This window comes from Pan paniscus, chromosome 16 (genome assembly GCF_029289425.2).
Source record: "Pan paniscus chromosome 16, NHGRI_mPanPan1-v2.0_pri, whole genome shotgun sequence".
Lineage (NCBI taxonomy): Eukaryota > Metazoa > Chordata > Mammalia > Primates > Hominidae > Pan > Pan paniscus.
Genome location: NC_073265.2, coordinates 17,973,946 through 17,997,147, shown reverse-complemented (window position 1 = coordinate 17,997,147; position 23,202 = coordinate 17,973,946).

Below are 23,202 nucleotides of genomic sequence, written 5' to 3'. Positions count from 1 at the left end.
TCACTCCATTCCATTCCATTCCATTCCATTCCATTCCATTCCATTCCATTCCATTCGAGTTGATTACAATCCATTCCATTCCATTCGGGTTGACTCCATTCCATTCCATTCCATCCCATTCCATTCTGGTTAACTGCATTCCATTCCATTCCATTCCATTCCATTCCATTCCATTCCATTCGGGTTGATTCCATTCCATTCCATTCCATTGCATTCCATTCCAATCGAGTTGATTATATTCCATTCCATTCCATTCCATTTCATTCGAGTTGATTCCATTCCATTCTGGCTTATTCCATTCCATTCCATTCCATTCCATTCCGTTCCATTCGGGTTGATTCCATTCCATTCCATTCCATTCCATTCGGGTTGCTTCCATTGCATTCCATTCCATTCAATTCCATTCCATTCCATTAATTTCCAGTGGATTCCATTCCATTCCATTTTTGATCACTCCATTCCATTCCACTCCATTCCATTCCATTCGAGTTGATTCCAATCCATTCCAATCCATTCGGGTTGATTCCATTCCATTCCATTCCATTCCTTTCGGGTTGATTCCATTCCATTCCATTCCATTGCATTCCATTCCATTCCTTTGCATTCCATTCCATTCCATTCGGATTGATTCCTTTCCATTCCATTGCATTCCATTCGGTTTGATTCCATTCCATTCCATTGCATTCCATTCCATTCGCTTTGATTCCATTCCATTCCATTCCATTCGAGTTGATTCCATTCCATTCAATTCCATTCGTGTTGATTCCATTCCATTGCATTCCATTCCATTCGGGTTGATTCCATTCCATTCCATTCCATTCCATTCCATTCCATTCCATTCGGGTTGATTGCATTCCATTCCATTTAATTCCGTTTCATTCCCTTCCATTGCATTCAATTAAGATTGATTCCATTCCATTCCATTCCATTCCATTCGGGTTGATTCCATACCATTCCATTCCATTCCATTCCATTCCATTCTGGATGATTCCATTGCATTCCGTTCCATTCCATTCCATTCCATTCGTGTTGATTCCATTCCATTCCATTTCATTCCATTCCATCCCATTCCATTTCATTCCATTCCATCCCATTCGGGTTGATTCCATTCCATTTCATTCAATGCCATTCCATTCGACTTGATTCCTCTCCATTCCATTCCATGCGGGTTGATTCCATTCCACTCAATTCGATTCCATTCCATTCCTTTCCATTCCATTCCATTCCATTCCTGTTGATTCCATTCCATTCCATTCCATTGCATTCCATTGCATTCCATTCCGGTTGAATCCATTCCATTCCATTCCATTCCATTCCATTCCATTCAATTTGATTCCACTTTATTCCATTCCATTCGGGTTGATTCCATTCCATTCCATTCGGATTGATTGCATTCCATTCCATTCCATTCCACTCCACTCTGGTTGATACCATTCCATTCCATTCCATTCCATTCGCGATGATTCGATTCCATTCCATTCCATTGCATTCCATTCCATTCGAGTTGATTCCATTCCATTCCATTGCACTCCATTCCATTCCATTCCATTCCGGTAGATTCCATTCCATTCCATTGCATTCCATTCCATTCCATTCCATTCCGTTAGATTCCATTCCATTCCATTGCATTCCATTCCATTCCATTCCATTCGAGTTGCTTCCTTTCAATTTTATTCCATTCCATTCCACTCCATTACGTTCCATTCCTTTCAGGTTTATTCCATTCCATTCCATTCCACTCCACTTCATTCCATTCCATTTCAATCCACTCCACTCCATTCCATTCCATTCCATTCCACTCATGTTGATTCAATTCCACCCCATTCCATTCCATTACTTAGCATTCCAATCCACTCCAATCGGGTTGATTCAATTCCATTCGATTCCATTCCATACCATTCCATTCCATTCCATTCCATTCCATTCGTGTTGATTCCATTCCATTCCATTCCATTACTTTACATTACATTCCCTTCGGGTTTCTCCATTCCATTCCACTCAATTCCATTCCATTCCGTTCCATTCCATTCCATTCCATTCCTTTCCATTCCATTCCATTCCATTCCGTACGAGTTGATTCCATTGCATTCCATTCCACTCCATTCCAATAAATTCCATTCCATTCCATTCCATTCCATTCCATACGAGTTGATTCCAAACCATTCCATTCCATTCGGGTTGACTCCATTCCATTCCAATCCATTCGGGTTGTTTGCATTCCATTCCACTCCATTCCATTCCATTCTTGTTGATTGCATTCCAGTCCATTCAATTGCATTCCATTCCAGTCGGGTTGATAATATTCCATTCCATTCCATTCCATTCCATTCGAGTTGATTCCATTCCATTCGGGTTGATTCCATTCCATTATATTCCATTCCAATCCAATCCATTCCATTCGGGTTGATTCCATTCCATTCCTTTCCATTCCATTCCATTCCATTCGGGTTGCTTCCATTGCATTGCAATCCATGCCATTCCATTCATTTCCATTCGATTCCATTCCATTCGATTTGTGATCATTCCGTTCCATTCCATTCCAATCCCTTCCATTCCATTCCATTCATTTCGGGTTGATTCCATCCCGTTCCATTCCATTCCATTCCCTTCCATTGCATTCCATATGTGTTGATACCATTCCTTTTCCCTCCATGGCATTCCATTCCATTCCGTTCCATTCTATACCATTCGCATAGATTCCATTCCTTTCCATTCCATTCCATTCCATTCCATTCCATTCCATTCGTGTTGATTCCATTCCATTCCATTCCATTACATTCCATTCGGGTTGATTCCATTCCATTCCATCGCATTCCATTCCTTTACACTCCATTCCAATCCATTCGTGTTGCTTCCATTCCATTCCATTCCATTCGGGTTGATTCCATTCCATTCCATCGCATTCCATTCCTTTCCACTCCATTCCATTCCATTCGTGTTGCTTCCATTCCATTCCATTCCATTCCATTCCATTCGAGGTGATTCCATTCCATTCCATCGCATTCCATTCCTTTCCAGTCCATTCCATTCCATTCGTGTTGCTTCCTTTCCATTCCATGCCATTCCATTCAGGTTGATTCGATTCCATTCCATTCCATTCCATTCCATTCGAGGCGATTGCACACCATTCCATTCCATTCGGGTTGATTCCGTTCCATTCCATTCCATTCTATTCCATTCCATTTATTTCGGATTGATTCCATTCCCTTCCATACCATTCCATTCCATTCCATTCCATTCCATTCTATTCGGGTTGATTCGATTCGATTCCATTCCTTTCCATTCCATTTGAGTTGATTCCATTCCATTCCAATACATTCGCGTTGATTCGATTCCATTCCATTCCATTGAATTCCAATGCTTTCGGGTTGATTCCATTCCATTCCATTCCATTCAATACCATTCCATTCCATTCCATACCATTCTATTCGGGTTGATTCCATTCCATTCCATTCCATCCCATTCCTTTCCATTCCATTTCATTCCATTCCATTTCTTTCGATTCAATTCCATTCCATTCGGGTAGATTACTTTCCATTCCATTCCATTCCATTCGGGTTGATTCCATTGCATTCCATTCCATTCCATTCCATTCCATTCCTTTCCATTTCATTCGGGTTTATTCCATTGCATTCCTTTCCATTCCATTCATTTCCATTCCATTCCAGTCCATTCCATTCCGTTTCATTCCATTCGGGTTTATTCCATTCCATTCCATTCCATTCCACTACATGACATTCCCTTCGGGTTTCTCCATTCCATTCCACTCAATTCCATTTCATTCCGTTCCATTCCATTCCATTCCATTCCTTTCCATTCCATTCCATTCCATTCCATACGAGTTGAATCCATTGCATTCCATTCCATTCCATTCCAATCAATTCCATTCCATTTCATTCGAGATGATTCCAAACCATTCCATTCCATTCGGGTTGACTCTATTCCATTCCATTCCATTCCATTCGGGTTGATTGCATTCCATTCCATTCCATTGCATTGCATTCGGGTTGATTCCTTTCCATTCCATTCAATTGCATTCCATTCCATTCGGGTTGATTCCATTCCATTCCATTCCATTCCATTCGGGTTGATTCCATTCCATTCCATTCGGGTTGATTCCATTCCATTCCATTCCATTCCATTCCATTCCATTCCATTCCATTCCATTCCATTCGGGTTGCTTCCATTGCATTGCAATCCATTCCATTCCATTCATTTCCATTCGATTCCATTCAATTCCATTCCATTCCATTCCATTCCATTCCGGTTGATTGCATTCCATTCCATTCCATCCCACTCCATTCCATTCCATTAGATTCGTTTTGAAACCATTCCATTCACTTCCATTCCATTCCATTCCATTCCATTCCATTCGGGTTGCTTCCATTCCATTCCATTCCATTCCTTTCCATTCTGTTCCTTTCCATTCCGTTCGGGTTGATTACATTCCATTCCATTCCATTCGGGTTGATTCCATTCCATTCCATTCGTTTCCGTTCCATTCCATTCCATTCCATTCGGGTTGATTTCATTCTGTTCCATTCCATTCCATTCCATTCCGTTCCATTCCATTCCATTCGGATATATTCCATTCCAATCCATTCGGATTGATTGCATTCCATTCCATTCCATTCCACTCCACTCGGGTTGATACCATTCCGTTCCATTCCATTGCATTCCATTCCATTGCATTCCATTCCATTTGAGTTGATTCCATTCCATTCCATTCCATTCGCGATGATTCGATTCCATTCCATTGCATTCCATTCCATTCCTTTCCATTCGGGTAGATTCCATTCCATGCCATTGCATTCCATTCCATTCCATTCCACTGGAGTTGTTTCCTTTCCATTTTATTCCAATCCATTAAATTCCATTCCATTCCATTTCATTAGATTCGTGTTGATTCCATTCAATTCCATTCCATTCCATTCCATTCCATTAGATTCGTGTTGATTCCATTCCATTCCATTCCATTCCACTGCATTCCATTCCAATCCATTCGGATTGATTCCATTCCATTCCTTTCCATTCCATAACAATCCATTCCATTCTATTCCATTCCATTACATACTTTTGCATTCGGGTGGATTCCATTCCATTACACTCCATTCCATTCCATTCCATTCCATTCCATTTGGGTTGATTCCATTCCATTCGATTCCATTGCATTTGGGTCGATTCCATTCCTTTCCATTTCTTTCCATTCCATTCCATTCCAATCCATTTGGGTTGATTCCATTCCATTGCATTTCATTCCATTCCATTCCATTCCATTCCATTCGGTTTGAGTCCATTCCGTTCCATTCCATTCCATTCTCTTCCATTCCATTCCATTCCATTCCTGTTGATTCCATTCCATTCCATTATATTCCATTCCATTCCATTCCATTCGGATTGATTCCATTCCATTCTATTCCATTCCTTTCCATTCCATTCCATTTGGATATATTCCATTCCATTTCATTCCATTCAATTCCATTCCATTCCATTCCTTTCGGGTTGATTCCAACCCGTTCCATTCCATTCAATTCCCTTCCATTGCATTCCATTTGTGTTGATACCATTCCTTTTCCCTCCATGGCATTCCATTCCATTCCATTCCATTCTATAACTTTCGCATTGATTCCATTCCATTCCATTCCATTCCATTCCATTCCATTCCATTCCATTCGTGTTGATTCCATTCCATTCCATTCCATTCCATTCGGGTTGATTCCATTCCATTGCTTTCCATTCCATTTTGGTTGATTCCATTCCATTCCATTCGGTTTGATTCCATCGCATTCCATTCCTTTCCACTCCATTCCATTCCATTCGTGTTGCTTCCATTCCATTCCATTCCATTCCATTCCATTCGGGTTGATTCCATTCCATTCCATCGCATTCCATTCCTTTCCACTCCATTCCATTCCATTCGTGTTGCTTCCATTCCATTCCATTCCATTCCATTCCATTCCATTCCATTCAGGTTGATTCGATTCCATTCCATTCCATTCCATTCGAGGCGATTGCACACCATTCCATTCCATTCGGGTTGATTCCATTCCATTCCATTCCATTCTATTCCATTCCATTTATTTCGGATTGATTCCATTCCCTTCCATACCATTCCATTCCATTCCATTCCATTCTACTCTGGTTGAATCGATTCCATTCCATTCCTTTCCATTCCATTGGAGTTGATTCCATTCCATTCCAATACATTCGTGTTGATTCGATTCCATTCCATTCAATTGAATTCCAATCCTTACGGGTTGATTCCATTCCATCACATTCCATTCCATTCTATTCCATTCCTTTCCATTCCATTCCATTCGGATATATTCCATTCCATTCCATTCGGATTGATTGCATTCCATTCCATTCCACTCCACTCGGGTTGATACCATTCCATTCCATTCCATTGCATTCCATTCCATTTGAGTTGATTCCATTCCATTCCATTCCATTCCATTCCATTCCATTCGCGATGATTCGATTCCATTCCATTCAACTGCATTCCATTCCATTCGAGTTGATTCCATTCCATTCCATTGCATTCCATTCCATTCCATTCCATTTGGGTAGATTCCATTCCATGCCATTGCATTCCATTCCATTCCATTCCATTGGAGTTGATTCCTTTCCATTTTATTCCAATCCATTCCATTCCATTCCATTCCATTCAGATTGATTCCATTCCATTCCATTCCACTCCACTCCATTCCATTCCGATTCATTCCACTCCACTCCATTCCATTCCATTCCATTCCAATCATAATGATTCAATTCCACCCCATTCCATTCCATTACATTGCATTCCAATCCCCTCCAATCGGGTTGATTCAATTCCATTCAATTCAATTCCATACCATTCCATTCCATTCCATTCCATTCCATTCTGGTTGATTCCATTCCATTCCGTTCCATTCCATTCCATTCCATTCGGGTTGATTCCATTTCGTTCCATCTCATTCCATTCCATTGCATTCAGTTCCGTGCCATTCCATTGCATTCCATTCTGGTTGATTCCATTCTATTCCATTCCATTCCATTCCATTCCATTCCATTCCATTCCATTCCATTCCATTCGGGTTGAATCCATTCCATTCCCTTCCATTGCATTCCATTCCATTCGGGGTGATTCCCCTCGATTCCATTCGGGTTGAATCCATTCCATTCCATTCAATTCCATTCCATTCCATTCCGTTCTACTCGAGTTGATTCCAGTCCATTCCATTCCATTCCATTCCATTCCATTAGATTAGTGTTGAATCCAATCCATTCCATTCCATTCCATTCCATTCCATTCCATTCGTGTTGCTTCCATTGCATTTCAATCCATTCCATTCCATTCATTTCCATTCGATTCCATTCCATTCCATTTGTGATCATTCCATTCCATTCCATTCCATTCCATTGTATTCGAGTTCATTCCAATCCATTCCATTCCATTCGGGTTGATTCCATTCCATTCCATTCCATTCGGGGTGATTCCATTCCATACCATTTCATCCCATTCCATTCCTTTCCATTCCATTCGGGTTGATTCCATTCCACTCCAGTCCATTCCATTCCATTCCATTCCACTTCATTCATGTTGATTCCATTCCATTCCATTGCATTGCATTCCATTCCATTCAATTCCATTCGAATTGATTCCATTCCATTCCATTCCGTTCCATCCCATTCCATTCCATTCGGGTTGATTCCATTCCGTTCCATTCCATTCCATTCCGGTTCATTCCATTCCATTCCATTCCATTCCATTAGATTCGTATTGATTCCAATCCATTCCATTCCATTCCATTCCATTCCACTCCACTCCATTCCTATTGATTACATTCCATTTTATTCCATTCCGTGCCATTCCATTGCATTCCATTCGTGTTGATTTCATTCTATTCCGTTCCATTCCATTCCATTCCTTTCCAGCCCATTCGGGTTGAATCCATTCCATTTCTTTCCATTTCATTCCATTCCATTCTGGGTGATTCCATTCCATTCCATTCCATTCCATTCCATTCCATTCCATTCGTGTTGATTCCTTTCCATGCCATTCCATTCCATGCCATTCTATTACATTCCATTCGGGTTGATTCCATTCCATTCTATTCCATTCCGTCCCATTCCATTCCATTCCATTCCGGTTGATTCCATTCCATTCCATTTTTTTCAATTCCATTCCATTCCAGTTGTTTCCATTCCATTCCATTCCATTCCATTCCATTCCATTCCATTCCGGTTGATTGCATTCCATTCCATTCCATCCCATTCCATTCCATTCCATTAGATTCGTTTTGAAACCATTCCATTCACTTCCATTCCATTCCATTCCATTCCATTCCATTCGGGTTGATTCCGTTCCATTCCATTCCATTCCTTTCCATTCCGTTCCTTTCCATTCCATTCGGGTTGATTCCTTTCCATTCTATTCGATTCTGTTCCATTCCATTCCATTCCATTCGGGTTGATTTCATTCTGTTCCATTCCATTCCATTCCATTCCGTTCCAATCGAGTTCATTCCAGTCCATTCCATTCCATTCCATTAGATTCGTGTTGATTCCATTCCATTCCATTCCATTCCATTCCATTCCACTCTACTCCATTCCGATTGATTCCATTCCATTGCATTCCGTTCCGTGCCATTCCATTGCATTCCATTCTGGTTGATTCCATTCCATTCCATTCCATTCCATTCCATTCCATTCCATTCCATTCCATTCGGGTTGAATCCATTCCATTCCCTTCCATTGCATTCCATTCCATTCGGGGTGATTCCCCTCGATTCCATTCGGGTTGATTCCATTCCATTCCATTCAATTCCATTCCATTCCATTCCGTTCTACACGAGTTGATTCCAGTCAATTCCATTCCATTCCATTCCATTCCATTAGATTCGTGTTGATTCCAATACATTCCATTCCATTCCATTCCACTCCACTCCATTCCGAACGAATACATTCCATTGCATTCCATTCCGTGCCATTCCATTGCATTTCATTCGGGTTGATTCCATTCTATTCCATTCCATTCCATTCCATTCCATTCCATTGCATTCCATTCCATCCCATCCCATTCCATTCCATCCCATCCCATTCGGGTTGAATCCATTCCATTCCTTTCCATTGCATTCCATTCCATTCGGGGTGATTCCATTCCATTCCATTCCATTCAATTCTATTCCATTCCATTCCATTGGAGTTCATTCCACTCGATTCCATTCCATGCGGTTTGATTCCTTTCCATTACATTCCATTCTATTCTATTCCATTCCTTTCCATTCCATTCGGATATATTCCATTCCATTCCATTCCATTCCTTTCAATTTGATTCCACTTTATTCCATTCCATTCGGGTTGATTCCATTCCATTCCATTCGGATTGATTGCATTCCATTCCATTCCATTCCATTCCACTCCACTCGGGTTGATGTCATTCCATTCCATTCCATTGCATTCCATTCCATTTGAGTTGATTCCATTCCATTGCATTCCATTCCATTCGCGATGATTTGATTCCATTCCATTCCATTGCATTCCATTCCATTCGAGTTGATTCCATTCCATTCCATTCCATTCCATTCCATTCCATTCCATTCGGGTAGATTCCATTCCATGCCATTGCATTCCATTCCATTCCATTCCATTGGAGTTGCTTCCTTTCCATTTTATTCCAATCCATTCCATTCCATTCCATTCCATTCCATTCCATTCAGATTGATTCCATTCCATTCCATTCCACTCCACTCCATTCCATTCCATTTCATTCCACTCCTCTCCATTCCATTCCAATCATATTGATTCAATTCCAACCCATTCCATTCCATTACATCGCATTCCTATCCCCTCCAATCGGGTTGATTCAATTCCATTCGATTCCATTCCATACCATTCCACTCCATGCCTTTCCATTCCATTCCATTCTGGTTGATTCCATTCCACTCCGTTCCATTCCATTCCATTCCATTCGGGTTGATTCCATTCCATTCCATTCCATTTGGGTTGCTTGCATTGCATTGCTATCCATTCCATTCCATTCCTTTCCATTCCATTCGAGTTTATTCCAATCCATTCCATTCCATTCGGGTTGATTCCATTCCATTCCATTCCATTCTAGTTGATTCCATTCCATTCCATTCCATTGCATTCCATTCCATTCAATTCGAATTGATTCCTTTCCATTCCATTCCATTCCATGCGGGTTGATTCCATTCCACTCCATTCCATTCCATTGCATTCCATTCCATTCGGGTTGATTGCATTCCATTCCATTCCATTCAATTTGATTCCATTCCATTCCATTCCATTCGTGTGGATTCGATTCCATTGCATTGCATTCCATTCAGGTTGAATCCATTCCATTCCATTCCATTCCATTTCATTCGTGTTGATTGCATTCCATTCCATTCCATTCCATTCCATTACATTCCATTCGGGTTGATTCCATTCCATTCCATTCCCTTCCAATGCATTAAATTAAGGTTGATTCCATTCCATTCCATTCCATTCGTTTTAATTCGAAATCATTCCATTCCATTCCATTCTGATTGTTTCCATTGCATTGCATTCCATTCCATTGCATTCCATTCGGGTTGATTCCATTCCATTCCATTTCATTTCATTCCATTCCATTCCATTCCATTCCATTCCTTTCCATTCGGGTTGATTCCATTCCATTCCATTCCATTCCATTCCGGTTGAATCCATTCCATTCCATTCCATTCGATTTGATTCCATTTTATTTCATTCCGTTCGCGCTGATTCCATTCCATTCCATTCGGATTGATTGCATTCCATTCCTTTCCATTACACTCCACTCGGGTTGATACCATTCCATTCCATTCCATTGAATTCCATTCCATTTGAGGTGATTCCATTCCATTCCATTCCATTCCATACGCGATGATTCGATTCCATTCCATTCCATTGCTTTCCATTCCATTCGTGTTGATTCCATTCCATTCCATTGCATTCCATTCCATTCCATTTCATTGGAGTTGCTTTTTTTCGATTTTATTCCTTTCCATTCCATTCCATTTCATTCCATTCCATTCCCCTCCATTCCATTCCATTTGGATTGATTCCAGTCCGTTCAATTCCATTCCATTCCATTCCGGTTGATTCCATTCCATTCCATTCCATTCCATTCGGGTTGTTTCCATTCCACTCGGGTTGATTTCATTCTATTCCATTCCATTCCATTCCTTTCCATTCCATTCCATTCGGGTTGATTCCATTCCATTCCATTCCATTCCACTGAATTCCATTCCATTCCATTCCATTCTATTCGGGTTGATTCCATTCAAATCCATTCCATTCCATTCCATTCCATTCCATTCCATTGCATTCCATTCCATTCTATTCAGGTTGATTCCATTCCAATCCATTCCAATCCATTCCATTCCATTGCATTCCATTCCATTCGGGTTGATTCCATTAAATTCCATTCCATTCCATTTCATTAGATCCGTGTTGATTCCGTTCCATTCCATTCCATTCCATTCCATTCCATTCCATTCCATTGCATTCCATTCCAATCCATTCGGGTTGATTCCATTCCCTTTCATTCCATTCGTGTTGATTCCATTCCATGCCATTCCATTCCATGCCATTCCATTCCATTCCATTCGGGTTGATTCCATTCCATTCTATTCCATTCCGTTCCATTCCATTCCTTTCAATTCGGGTTGATTGCATTCCTTTCCATTCCTTTCCATTCTATTCCATACCATTCCATTCTGGTTGATTCCATTCCATTCCATTCTTTTCAATTCCATTCCATTCTGGTTGATTCCATTCCATTCCATTCCATTCCATTCTATTCCGTTCCATTACATACTATTGCATTCACGTTGATTCCGTTCCATTACACTCCATTCTTTCCATTCCATTCCATTTGGGTTGATTCCATTCCATTCGATTCAATTCCATTCCATTCCATTCCATTCCATTTGGGTCGATTCCATTGCATTCCATTTCATTCCATTCAATTCCTATCCATTCGGGTTGATTCCATTCAATTGCATTTCATTCCATTCCATTCCATTCCATTCCATTCGGGTTGATTCCATTCCGTTCCTTTCCGTTCCATTCTCTTCCATTCCATTCCATTCCATTCGGTTTGATTCCATTCCATTCCATTCTATTCCATTCCATTCCATTCCACTCGGATTGATTCCATTCCATTCCATTCCATTCCATTCCATTCCATTTCATTCTATGCGCGTTGATTCCATTCAATTCCATTCCATAACATTGCATTCCATTCCATTCCATTCCATTCCGGGTGATTTCATTCCATACCACTTCATCCCATTCCATTCCATTCCATTCCTTTCGGGTTGATTCCATTCCACTCCAGTCCATTCCATTCCATTCCATTCCACTCCATTCATGTTGATTCCATTCCATTCCATTGCATTGCATTCCATTCCATTCCATTCCATTCGGGTTGATTCCATTCCATTCCATTCCGTTCCATGCCATTCCATTCCATTCGGGTTGATTCCATACCATTCCATTCCATTCCATTCCCGTTCATTCCATTCCATTCCATTCCATACCATTCAATTCCATTCCATTCCATTCGTGTTGATTCCATTCCATTCCTTTAGACTCGTGTTTATTCCGTTCCGTTCAATTCCATTCCATTCCATTCCATTCCTTTCCATTCGTGTTGGTTCCATTCCGTTCCGTCCCATTCAATTCCATTCGTGTTGATTCCATTCCATTCCATTCCATTCCATTCCATTCCATTCCATTCCATTCCGGTTGATTCCATTCCATTCCATTCCATCCCATTCCATTCCATTCCATTAGTTTCGTGTTGAAACCATTCCATTCACTTCCATTCAATTCCATTCCATTCCATACCATTCCATTCGGATAGATTCTATTCCATTCCATTCCATTCCATTCCGTTCCATTCCATTCCATTCTGGTTGATTCCATTCCATTCCATTCCATTCCATTCCATTCCATTCCATTCCATTCCCTTCCATTCCATTCCATTCGTGGTGATCCCATTCCATTCCATTCCGTTCCGTTCCCTTCCATTCCATTCCATTCAGGTTGATTCCATTCCATTCCATTCAATTCCATTCAATTCCATTCCGTTCTAATCGAGTTGATTCCAGTCCATTCCATTAAATTCCATTCCATTAGATTCGTGTTGATTCCAATCCATTCCATTCCATTCCACTCCACTCCATTCCGATTGATTTCATTCCATTGCATTCCATTCCGTGCCATTCCATTGCATTCCGTTCGGGTTGATTCCATTCTATTCCATTCCATTCCATTCCATTCCTTTCCATACCATTCGGGTTGAATCCATTCCATTCCTTTCTATTGCATTCCATTCAATTCGGGGTGATTCCGTTCCATTCCATTCCATTCAATTCAATTCCATTGCATTCCATTCCATTTGAGTTGATTCCACTCAATTCCATTCCATGCGGTTTGATTCCATTCCATCACATTCCATTCCATTCTATTGCATTCCTTTCCATTCCATTCCATTCGGATATATTCCATTCCATTCCATTCGGATTGATTGCATTCCATTCCATTCCATTCCATTCCACTCCACTCGGGTTGATACCATTCCATTCCATTCCATTGCATTCCATTCCATTTGAGTTGATTCCATTCCATTCCATTCCATTCCATTCGCGATGATTCGATTCCATTCCATTCAATTGCATTCCATTCCATTGCATTGCATTCCATTCCATTCCATTCCATTCGGGTAGATTCCATTCCATGCCATTGCATTCCATTCCATTCCATTCCATTGGAGTTGATTCCTTTCCATTTTATTCCAATCCATTCCATTCCATTCCATTCAGATTGATTCCATTCCATTCCATTCCACTCCACTCCATTCCATTCCGATTCATTCCACTCCACTCCATTCCATTTCATTCCATTCCAATCATATTGATTCAATTCCACCCCATTCCATTCCATTACATTGCATTCCAATCCCCTCCAGTCGGGTTGATTCAATTCCTTTCAATTCAATTCCATACCATTCCATTCTATTCCATTCCATTCCATTCTGGTTGATTCCATTCCATTCCTTTCCATTCCATTCCATTCCATTCGGGTTGATTCCATTTCGTTCCATCTCATTCCATTCCATTCCATTCCAGTCAATTACATTCCATTCCATTCCGGTTTATTCCATTCCATTCCAATTCATTCCATTCGAGTTGATTCCATTCCATTCGGGTTGATTCCATTCCATTCCATTCCATTCCATTCCGTTCCATTCGGGTTGATTCCATTCCATTCCATTCCATTCCATTCCATTCCATTCCATTCCATTCGGGTTGCTTCCATTGCATTCCAATCCATTCCATTCCATTCATTTCCATTCGATTCCATTCCATTCCATTTGTGATCATTCCATTCCATTCCATTCCATTGGAGTTGATTCCAATCCATTCCTTTCCATTGGGGTTGATTCCATTCCATTCCATTCCATTCCATTCCATTCGGGTTGATTCCATTCCATTCCATTCCATTGCATTCCATTCCATTCCATTCGAATTGATACCTTTCCATTCCATTCCATTCCATTCGGGTTGATTCCATTCCATTCCATTCCATTCCATTGCATTCCATAACATTCAGGTTGATTCCATTCCATTCCATTCCATTCGAGTTGATTCCATTCCATTCCATTCCATTCCATTAGGGTTGATTCCATTCCATTCCATTACCTTCCATTGCATTCCATTAAGGTTGATTCCATTCCATTCCATTCCATTTCATTCCATTCCATTCGGGTTGATTCCAAACCATTCCATTCCATTCCATTCTGGTTGATTACATTGCATTCCATTCCATTCCATTGCAATCCATTCGGGTTGATTCCATTCCATTCCATTCCATTTCATTCCATTGCATTCGATTCCATTCCATTGGACTTGATTCCTCTCCATTTCATTCCATGTGGGTTGATTCCACTCCATTACATTCGATTCCATTGTATTCCTTTCCATTCCATTCAATTCCATTCCATTCCATTCCATTTGAGTTGATTCCACTCGATTCCATTCCATGCGGTTTCATTCCATTCCATTCCATTCCATTCCATTCCATTCCATTCCATTTTATTCCATTCCTTTCCATTCCATTCCATTGCATTCCATTCCATTCCATTCCATTCGGGTAGATTCCATTCCATGCCATTGCATTCCATTCCATTCCATTCCATTGGAGTTGCTTCCTTTCCATTTTATTCCAATCCATTCCATTCCATTCCATTCCATTCCATTCAGATTGATTCCATTCCATTCCCTTCCACTCCACTCCATTCCATTCCGTTTCATTCCACTCCACTCCATACCATTCCATTCCATTCCATTCATATTGATTCAACTCCACCCCATTCCATCCCATTACACTGCATTCCAATCCCCTCCAATCGGGTTGATTCAATTCCATTCGATTCCATTCCATACCATTCTGGTTGATTCCATTCCATTCCATTCCGTTCCAATCCATTCCATTCCATTCGGGTTGATTCCATTTCGTTCCATCTCATTCCATTCCATTCCATTCCAATCGATTACATTCCATTCCATTGGGGTTTATTCCATTCCATTCCATTCCATTCGAGTTGATTCCATTCCATTCCTTTAGACTCGTGTTGATTCCGTTCCGTTCAATTCCATTCCATTCCATTCCATTCCTTTCCGTTCGTGTTGGATCCATTCCGTTCCATCCCATTCTATTCCATTCGGGTTGATTCCATTCCATTCCATTCCATCCCATTCCATTCCATTCCATTAGATTCGTGTTGAAACCATTCCATTCACTTCCATTCCATTCCATTCCATTCCATTCCATTCCATTCGGATAGATTCCATTCCAATCCATTCCATTGAATTTCATTCCAATCCATTCCATTCTATTCGGGTTGATTCCATTCAAATCCATTCCATTCCATTCCATTCCATTATATTCAGGTTGATTCTATTCCAGTCCATTCCATTCCATTCCATTGCATTCCTTTCCATTCGGGTTGATTCCATGAAATTCCATTTCATTCCATTTCATTAGATTCTTGTTGATTATATTCCATCCCATTCCATTCCATTCCATTCCATTCCATTGCATTCCCTTCCAATCCATTCGTGTTGATTCCATTCCATTCCAATCCATTCGGGTGGATTCCATTCCATACAATTCCATTGCATGGCATTTGGGTTGATTCCATTCCATTCCATTCCATTCCATTCCATTCCATTCGGGTTGATTCCATTCCATGCCATTCCATTCCATGCCATTCTATTGCATTCCATTCGGGTTGACTCCATTCCATTCTATTCCATTCCTTTCCATTCCATTCCATTCCATTCGGGTTGATTCCATTCCATTCCATTCCTTTCCATTCCATTCCATACCATTCCATTCCAGTTGATTCCATTCCATTCCATTCTTTTAAATTCCATTCCATTCCATTTGATTCCATTCCATTCCATTCCATTCCATTCCATTCCATTCCGGTTGATTCCATTCCATTCCATTCCATCCCATTCCATTCCATTCCATTAGATTCGTGTTGAAACCATTCCATTCACTTCCATTCCATTCCATTCCATTCCATTCCATTCCATTCCATTCCATTCCATTCCATTCGGGTGGATTCCATTCCATTCCATTCCATTCCTTTCCATTCCGTTCCTTTCCATTCCATTCGGGTTGATTCCATTCCATTCCATTCCATTCCATTCCATTCCATTCCATTCCATTCCGGTTGATTCCATTCCATTCCATTCGATTCCGTTCCATTCCATTCCATTCCATTCGGGTTTATTCCATTCTGTTCCATTCCATTCCATTCCATTCCGTTCCAATCGACTTGATTCCAGTCCATTCCATTCCATTCCATTCCATTCCATTCCATTCCATTCCATACCATTCCATTAGATTCTTGATGATTCCATTCCATTCCATTCCATTCCATTCCATTCCACTCCACTCCATTCCAATTGATTCCATTCCATTGCATTCCATTCCGTGCCATTCCATTGCATTCCATTCGGGTTGATTCCTTTCTATTCCATTCCATTCCATTCCATTCCATTCTGGTTGAATCCATTCCATTCCCTTCCATTGCATTCCATTCCATTCGGGGTGATTCCATTCCATTCCATTCCATTCCATTCCATTCCATTCCATTCCATTCCATTCTATTCAGGTTGATTCCATTCCAATCCATTCCAATCCATTCCATTCAATTGCATTCCATTCCATTCGGGTTTATTCCATTAAATTCCATTCCATTCCATTTCATTAGATTCGTGTTGATTCCGTTCCATTCCATTCCATTCCATTCCATTCCATTCCATTCCATTGCATTCCATTCCAATCCATTCGGGTTGATTCCATTCCCTTTCATTCCATTCGTGTTGATTCCATTCCATGCCATTCCATTCGATGCCATTCCATTCCATTCCATTCGGGTTGATTCCATGAAATTCCATTTCATTCCATTTCATTAGATTCTTGTTGATTATATTCCATCCCATTCCATTCCATTCCATTCCATTCCATTGCATTCCCTTCCAATCCATTCGGGTTGATTCCATTCCATTCCAATCCATTCGGGTGGATTCCATTCCATACAATTCCATTGCATGGCATTTGGGTTGATTCCATTCCGTTCCATTCCATTCCATTCCATTCCATTCGGGTTGATTCCATTCCATGCCATTCCATTCCATGCCATTCTATTGCATTCCATTCGGGTTGACTCCATTCCATTCTATTCCATTCCTTTCCATTCCATTCCATTCCATTCGGGTTGATTCCATTCCATTCCATTCCTTTCCATTCCATTCCATACCATTCCATTCCAGTTGATTCCATTCCATTCCATTCTTTTAAATTCCATTCCATTCCATTTGATTCCATTCCATTCCATTCCATTCCATTCCATTCCATTCCGGTTGATTCCATTCCATTCCATTCCATCCCATTCCATTCCATTCCATTAGATTCGTGTTGAAACCATTCCATTCACTTCCATTCCATTCCATTCCATTCCATTCCATTCCATTCCATTCCATTCGGGTGGATTCCATTCCATTCCATTCCATTCCTTTCCATTCCGTTCCTTTCCATTCCATTCGGGTTGATTCCATTCCATTCCATTCCATTCCATTCCATTCCGGTTGATTCCATTCCATTCCATTCGATTCCGTTCCATTCCATTCCATTCCATTCGGGTTTATTCCATTCTGTTCCATTCCATTCCATTCCATTCCGTTCCAATCGACTTGATTCCAGTCCATTCCATTCCATTCCATTCCATTCCATTCCATTCCATTCCATTCCATACCATTCCATTAGATTCTTGATGATTCCATTCCATTCCATTCCATTCCATTCCACTCCACTCCATTCCAATTGATTCCATTCCATTGCATTCCATTCCGTGCCATTCCATTGCATTCCATTCGGGTTGATTCCTTTCTATTCCATTCCATTCCATTCCATTCCATTCTGGTTGAATCCATTCCATTCCCTTCCATTGCATTCCATTCCATTCGGGGTGATTCCATTCCATTCCATTCCATTCCATTCCATTCCATTCCATTCCATTCCATTCCATTCCATTCTATTCAGGTTGATTCCATTCCCATCCATTCCAATCCATTCCATTCAATTGCATTCCATTCCATTCGGGTTTATTCCATTAAATTCCATTCCATTCCATTTCATTAGATTCGTGTTGATTCCGTTCCATTCCATTCCATTCCATTCCATTCCATTGCATTCCATTCCAATCCATTCGGGTTGATTCCATTCCCTTTCATTCCATTCGTGTTGATTCCATTCCATGCCATTCCATTCCATGCCATTCCATTCCATTCCATTCGGGTTAATTCCATTCCATTCTATTCCATTCCGTTCCATTCCATTCCTTTCCATTCGGGTTGATTGCATTCCATTCCATTCCTTTCCATTCTATTCCATACCATTCCATTCCGGTTGATTCCATTCCATTCCATTCTTTTCAATTCCATTCAATTCTGGTTGATTCCATTCCATTCCATTCCATTCCATTCTATTCCGTTCCATTATATACTATTGCATTCGCGTTGATTCCGTTCCATTACACTCCATTCTTTCCATTCCATTCCATTTGGGTTGATTCCATTCCATTCGATTCCATTCCATTCCATTCCATTCCATTCCATTTGGGTCGATTCCATTCCATTCCATTTCATTCCATTCAATTCCTATCCATTCGGGTTGATTCCATTCAATTGCATTTCATTCCATTCCATTCCATTCCATTCCATTCGGGTTGATTCCATTCCGTTCCATTCCATTCCATTCTCTTCCATTCCATTCCATTCCATTCGGTTTGATTCCATTCCATTCCATTCTATTCCATTCCATTCCATTCCACTCGGATTGATTCCATTCCATTCCATTCCATTCCATTCCATTCCATTCCATTCCATTCCATTCCATTTCATTCTATGCGCGTTGATTCCATTCAATTCCATTCCATAACATTGCATTCCATTCCATTCCTTTCCATTCCGGGTGATTTCATTCCATACCACTTCATCCCATTCCATTCCATTCCATTCCTTTCGGGTTGATTCCATTCCACTCCAGTCCATTCCATTCCATTCCATTCCACTCTATTCATGTTGATTCCATTCCATTCCATTGCATTGCATTCCATTCCATTCCATTCCATTCGGGTTGATTCCATTCCATTCCATTCCGTTCCATGCCATTCCATTCCATTCGGGTTGATTCCATACCATTCCATTCCATTCCATTCCCGTTCATTCCATTCCATTCCATTCCATACCATTCAATTCCATTCCATTCCATTCGTGTTGATTCCATTCCATTCCTTTAGACTCGTGTTTATTCCGTTCCGTTCAATTCCATTCCATTCCATTCCATTCCTTTCCATTAGTGTTGGTTCCATTCCGTTCCGTCCCATTCAATTCCATTCGTGTTGATTCCATTCCATTCCATTCCATTCCATTCCATTCCATTCCGGTTGATTCCATTCCATTCCATTCCATCCCATTCCATTCCATTCCATTAGTTTCGTGTTGAAACCATTCCATTCACTTCCATTCAATTCCATTCCATTCCATACCATTCCATTCGGATAGATTCTATTCCATTCCATTCCATTCCATTCCGATCCATTCCATTCCATTCTGGTTGATTCCATTCCATTCCATTCCATTCCATTCCATTCCATTCCATTCCCTTCCATTCCATTCCATTCGTGGTGATTCCATTCCATTCCATTCCGTTCCGTTCCCTTCCATTCCATTCCATTCAGGTTGATTCCATTCCATTCCATTCAATTCCATTCAATTCCATTCCGTTCTAATCGAGTTGATTCCAGTCCATTCCATTAAATTCCATTCCATTAGATTCGTGTTGATTCCAATCCATTCCATTCCATTCCATTCCATTCCACTCCACTCCACTCCGATTGATTTCATTCCATTGCATTCCATTCCGTGCCATTCCATTGCATTCCGTTCGGGTTGATTCCATTCTATTCCATTCCATTCCATTCCATTCCTTTCCATACCATTCGGGTTGAATCCATTCCATTCCTTTCTATTGCATTCCATTCAATTCGGGGTGATTCCGTTCCATTCCATTCCATTCAATTCAATTCCATTGCATTCCATTCCATTTGAGTTGATTCCACTCAATTCCATTCCATGCGGTTTGATTCCATTCCATCACATTCCATTCCATTCTATTGCATTCCTTTCCATTCCATTCCATTCGGATATATTCCATTCCATTCCATTCGGATTGATTGCATTCCATTCCATTCCATTCCATTCCACTCCACTCGGGTTGATACCATTCCATTCCATTCCATTGCATTCCATTCCATTTGAGTTGATTCCATTCCATTCCATTCCATTCCATTCGCGATGATTCGATTCCATTCCATTCAATTGCATTCCATTCCATTGCATTGCATTCCATTCCATTCCATTCCATTCGGGTAGATTCCATTCCATGCCATTGCATTCCATTCCATTCCATTCCATTGGAGTTGATTCCTTTCCATTTTATTCCAATCCATTCCATTCCATTCCATTCAGATTGATTCCATTCCATTCCATTCCACTCCACTCCATTCCATTCCGATTCATTCCACTCCACTCCATTCCATTTCATTCCATTCCAATCATATTGATTCAATTCCACCCCATTCCATTCCATTACATTGCATTCCAATCCCCTCCAGTCGGGTTGATTCAATTCCTTTCAATTCAATTCCATACCATTCCATTCTATTCCATTCCATTCCATTCTGGTTGATTCCATTCCATTCCTTTCCATTCCATTCCATTCCATTCGGGTTGATTCCATTTCGTTCCATCTCATTCCATTCCATTCCATTCCAGTCAATTACATTCCATTCCATTCCGGTTTATTCCATTCCATTCCAATCCATTCCATTCGAGTTGATTCCATTCCATTCGGGTTGATTCCATTCCATTCCATTCCATTCCATTCCGTTCCATTCGGGTTGATTCCATTCCATTCCATTCCATTCCATTCCATTCCATTCCATTCCAATCGGGTTGCTTCCATTGCATTCCAATCCATTCCATTCCATTCATTTCCATTCGATTCCATTCCATTCCATTTGTGATCATTCCATTCCATTCCATTCCATTGGAGTTGATTCCAATCCATTCCTTTCCATTGGGGTTGATTCCATTCCATTCCATTCCATTCCATTCCATTCGGGTTGATTCCATTCCATTCCATTCCATTGCATTCCATTCCATTCCATTCGAATTGATACCTTTCCATTCCATTCCATTCCATTCGGGTTGATTCCATTCCATTCCATTCCATTCCATTGCATTCCATAACATTCAGGTTGATTCCATTCCATTCCATTCCATTCGAGTTGATTCCATTCCATTCCATTCCATTCCATTAGGGTTGATTCCATTCCATTCCATTACCTTCCATTGCATTCCATTAAGGTTGATTCCATTCCATTCCATTCCATTTCATTCCATTCCATTCGGGTTGATTCCAAACCATTCCATTCCATTCCATTCTGGTTGATTACATTGCATTCCATTCCATTCCATTGCAATCCATTCGGGTTGATTCCATTCCATTCCATTCCATTTCATTCCATTGCATTCGATTCCATTCCATTGGACTTGATTCCTCTCCATTTCATTCCATGTGGGTTGATTCCACTCCATTACATTCGATTCCATTGTATTCCTTTCCATTCCATTCAATTCCATTCCATTCCATTCCATTTGAGTTGATTCCACTCGATTCCATTCCATGCGGTTTCATTCCATTCCATTCCATTCCATTCCATTCCATTCCATTCCATTTTATTCCATTCCTTTCCATTCCATTCCATTGCATTCCATTCCATTCCATTCCATTCGGGTAGATTCCATTCCATGCCATTGCATTCCATTCCATTCCATTCCATTGGAGTTGCTTCCTTTCCATTTTATTCCAATCCATTCCATTCCATTCCATTCCATTCCATTCAGATTGATTCCATTCCATTCCCTTCCACTCCACTCCATTCCATTCCGTTTCATTCCACTCCACTCCATACCATTCCATTCCATTCCATTCATATTGATTCAACTCCACCCCATTCCATCCCATTACACTGCATTCCAATCCCCTCCAATCGGGTTGATTCAATTCCATTCGATTCCATTCCATACCATTCTGGTTGATTCCATTCCATTCCATTCCGTTCCAATCCATTCCATTCCATTCGGGTTGATTCCATTTCGTTCCATCTCATTCCATTCCATTCCATTCCAATCGATTACATTCCATTCCATTGGGGTTTATTCCATTCCATTCCATTCCATTCGAGTTGATTCCATTCCATTCCTTTAGACTCGTGTTGATTCCGTTCCGTTCAATTCCATTCCATTCCATTCCATTCCTTTCCGTTCGTGTTGGATCCATTCCGTTCCATCCCATTCTATTCCATTCGGGTTGATTCCATTCCATTCCATTCCATCCCATTCCATTCCATTCCATTAGATTCGTGTTGAAACCATTCCATTCACTTCCATTCCATTCCATTCCATTCCATTCCATTCCATTCCATTCGGATAGATTCCATTCCAATCCATTCCATTGAATTTCATTCCAATCCATTCCATTCTATTC